Here is a 4,581-nt window from a genome sequence, read left to right on the forward strand (position 1 = left end):
CTTGAGCCACAACACCACTTCCAGCTTTCTCAGTGGTTTATTGGCAATAAGAGTATCACAGAATTTACTGGCCTTGCCTAGCTTTGAATGACCATTCTCAGATCTTAGCCTTCAGAGTAGCTAGGATTACAGGCGTGAGCAACCAGTGCCCATAATTTTTTCTTTTTTCTTTTCTTTGTTCTTGGGTTTGTCGGTTGTGAGGCCTGAAATCTGGGTCTGGACACTGTCCCTCAACTCTTCAGCTTGAGGATAGCTCTGTACCACTTGAGCCGCAGTGCTTTTTCTGCTTACATGTTGCTGAGGTATCGAACCCAGGTGTTCATGCATGCAAGGCAAGCACTCTACCACTAAACCACCTTCCCACCTCTTCGTCTGAGTTTTTAGTTAACTCACTTGCCAATGTTCAAACCTTCTAAAGTCTTTGTGCAGGGTCTGGGAAGGTGTTTCAGTGGTAGAGTGCTTGCCTTGCATGCCTGAGACCACGGGTTCAATTCCTCAACACCACATAAGCAAAAAAGAAAAAGCGGGAAGTGGCACTGTGGCTCAAGTGGTAGAGTGCTAGCCTTGAGCTGAAGAGCTGAGGGACAGTGCCCAGGCCCAGAGTTTAGGCCCCATGACTGGACCCAAAAAAAAAAAAAAAAGGTCTTTGTGCAGCTTTGGTCTCCAATCACCACAGAAGCTCTTCCCTTGTCAGGTAATGTTTCTTTCTAGAGCTAATTTTCCCATGCCATCCTACTAGAGCATTTAGTTTATGGGTTAAAAAATTTTAGTATAATTAACAAATCTCTTTTGATTTTATTCTACTCTATATTTTATTTTTGCCAGTCCTGGTGCTCCCTGAGCTTCTTTTGCTCAAGGCTAGCACTCTACCAGTTGAACCACAGTGCCACTTCCAGCCTTTTCTGATTATGTGGTTCTGAGGAATAAAACCCAGGGCTTCATGCATGCTGGACAAGCAATTTACCACAAAGCCATATTCCTAACCCCCAAAATATTTTATTTATACTAATCATAAGAATAAAACTGATTCATAAGGTGCTGTCTGGTTTCAGGCTTTGAACTTTTTGGAAACTTAGGTGGGGGTGATCCTGAAAAGCACCTAAGTAATTAGGAAATACGAATGACCGTCTAGGGAAGGGTCTCTCCTAACTAGTATAAAATGTTTGAGAATGGACAGGTGGATGAAATGCTAGGGTGAAAGGGATGGCCAATTGAACCAAAGTACAGGTTCTACTCTAGTTGGCTAGGAAGGTCTACAACAATGGTCCTCCACAATACCATTAAACATCTCCCATGGCTATATTTAGTGATTACTGCTCATCTCTTCAAGGTTTGGATTTCACTCCATCTTGATAAGTTTCCCAGAAATGCCAATTATCCCTCCCCGTACCTAGAGAAGCAATGGGTTTATTTGGCTTGGGAAGACAGGGTTTTTGTCTTAGATCCATACTCTTGTGAACAGCAATAGCAGGGCCTTACAAGTTTCCCCAGGCCGTGTTTGACTGACAGATCATGCATCCATGCCCTTGGGGATCTGAGGTTCATCATAGTAGGAAGTGGACCACTTGTTTTTCTGGTTTCTGTGCCATAGAATCTTAACAGTAATGGTGGGCAGAATATTTAACCCATTTCACCCAAGCATTATTTTCTTCGTCATAAGACTTGAGCTGAAGGGCTCAGGGACAGCACCCAGGCCCAGAGCTCAAGGCAAAAGCCCTACTACTTGAGCCACAGTACCACTTCCAGTTTCTGGTGGTTAATTGGAGAAAAGAGTCTCAAGGACTTTCCTGCCTGGGCTGGCTTTGAACTCTAATTCTCAGATCCTGAGTAGCTACTATTGCATGTGCAAGCCACTGGCACTTGGTTTTTGACTTGAATTTTAAGTCTACACAGAGAGTCTGCTTCTGAAACTAAGATTCAATGCCATACATCCTTGGATCAGCTAGAGGATCAATCAAGCCTGGATCAATCCAGGCTTCAGAGGCAAAGTGGGCAGCTGAGGGAGTTTAGTGGGTAGGAATTTTTTGAGTTCCCCTTTCAGGATATAAGATTTAAAACACACACATGCAAGCACATATTCATAACAAGTTTTTGTTTGGACAAGTGCACATTATGGAGCTCCATAATGAAAACCATCCATTATTTAATAGTGTTCTCAGACCTTTGTCAACATTCTCCCAATGGATTATCAGAAGCAGGTCCTTAGATCATTTTTCTTGGGTTCCTTAGGCCTAGAATTCTTATTCCCCATTTTAGCAGGTCTCTTGTGATTTCAGTTTTTGGTGCACTTAATCCTCCCTATTGTAAGTTTCTTGTGCACCCTTCTCATATTTAACTTTCCCGTTACTGGAGATTTCTCAAGAATAGATTCCTTCAGCTCCCACATTTTTATTCTTGGGCCAGAGAATGAAAACACACATTGAGACTCAAGTTCTCTTTGTGCCTAAGACACACTCAGCCCATAAAAATCCCCAACCAACCAGGTAGTATGCTCTAGTCCAATTTTTCCTCTCATGGCTGATGCATGAGATTACTTTTTATTGAGGTGCTTCCTTGGGCCCTTTCCTGAAATTGCTGATACACTTTCCTTCCTTTACCACAACCGATGGTGTATAACCCAACCTTGAGCTATCTCAACAAGTCAGGTTGTGTCTCCTCCTGAGGGTCTCCCTACATCCCCCTTTCATAACATGGATCCTGGACTAGTCCCCACATTGTTGGGAATACTCCCCTACTGTAACCCAATATCCCAAGAAAGACCACCAAGTTGAAAGGAACTTAGCATGGCAAAGTTTAGTTCTGTTAAAGGGCATGTTATTGACAGGAAGCAACCACTCTGAGTAGGAAGTCTGCCCAAGTTATACCCCTAATGAGTTACTACTTCTGGTATTGATCAAAAGTTGTGTTCACAATCTTGCTCTATTGGCTCTTTTGAAGCACAGCTGGTTATTTTGAAAGGGGTTAACAGTTTCAGAGCAATCCACTAAACCAGGACAACCAGGCAAGAAATTGTTAGAAAATTCTTACTCAGCTTGTGCTTTATGAGTTAAACTGTTCCTAAAGTCCCTAGAACGATTTTAGTAACAGGATATACTTTAGTTATATAGCTTTGTGGAAGATGATTATGCTTAGTCAATGCTTTCCCTCAATCCATCATTTTCAGAGAAAAAGATTATTCTAACTCCTACACAGTCCATTTCCACACAGAATTTATTATAAGCAGCTCCCTTTTTTTTAATTTAAGTTTTTATTTTTTGTGAACATACTGTACAGAGGGGTTACAATAACATGGGCAAGATAATGAGTACATTTCTTATCAAGCATTGCAGCCTCCTCCTTTGTTTACCCTTCACATCCCTTCCCAGCCTCCCCCCGCACTCCCAATCCCGCCCCCCCTCCCGCACCAAAGTTGTAAAGTTCATTTTTGACATGACTACTTGTACTTATAGTTGCATCGGGTCCACCTGTATCCTTAAATGACTTGTTTTTCCCCATCTCCTCCACAAATTATACCAACATCAAATATAGTGAAAGCAGGGGTTGTACTGTGGGGGAGGGACATACAAAGCTATAAAGAAATAATCTTATAAATGAGTTAGAAACAAATGCATGACAGAAAAAAAACACTTAAATACTTATCTAAGGGTTCATTTTCCTAACATACCATTATTTGATCTTTCCTTCTTGACTCATACATATACTAGATATAACAAATAAGGGAAACCATGGGACCTTTGCTTCTTTGGGCTTGGTTACTTCACTTAATCAAATTTTTTCCAAGACTTTCCATTTCCTAACAAATGGGGAAATGTCATTCTTTGTAATGGAAGCAAAGAATTCCATTGTGTATATATACCACATTTTCTTGATCCATTCATCTACTGAGGGGCATCTGGGTTGGTTCCATATCTTAGCTATGGTAAATAATGCTGCAATAAGCATAGTTGTGCTAGTGCAACTCCCTTTTTGGAATGGAGGCTTATGAGCTTCCAGGTGAAGACACCTTATTTGCATATTGCCTTGGTTCCCTTAGGTAAACTCGCCTCAGCAAGTGGTTATGAAACCTACAGCTATGTATGGCTGCTTCATTATAAAGAACCTGTCTTGTACCGCTAATAGAAAGAGGAAAGTCTGCTCTCTGGAAGCACGTAGCTATGGACTTAAGCACGCTTACTGAACCCTGAGCACAGAGCACAGATTGAGCTGCAGCTTTTTTAGAGCCATAGATGAATCAATCAGATACCAGCTGCTTGGCTGACCACAGGGCACACTTCTGATGCCTCATTTCTGAGGCAAAGCAGTTCTAAGCTGCCAAGACATTATGGTAAGAAGAAGCCTGAGGGGGAATTCTTGGTGGGAAGGAGAAGGTGAAAGATTAGATTTAGGTTTTAGAAAATGCAAGCCACTTTCTGAATTGTTTGAGGCAACGAGCAGATCATCATATTTTCTAGCCCTCTAGATGCAGAGTATGAGAACACTTCTCACATCTCACACTCAATCCCTCCTGCCTTGCAGTCTTCAATTCCTTCTTACAGGAGTTAAGCAATTTTTAAGAAAGCAAAATTCAGCTAACCTAATTGA

This window comes from Dipodomys spectabilis, unplaced genomic scaffold, assembly GCF_019054845.1.
Source record: "Dipodomys spectabilis isolate Male_0828 unplaced genomic scaffold, ASM1905484v1 ptg000386l, whole genome shotgun sequence".
NCBI lineage: Eukaryota > Metazoa > Chordata > Mammalia > Rodentia > Heteromyidae > Dipodomys > Dipodomys spectabilis.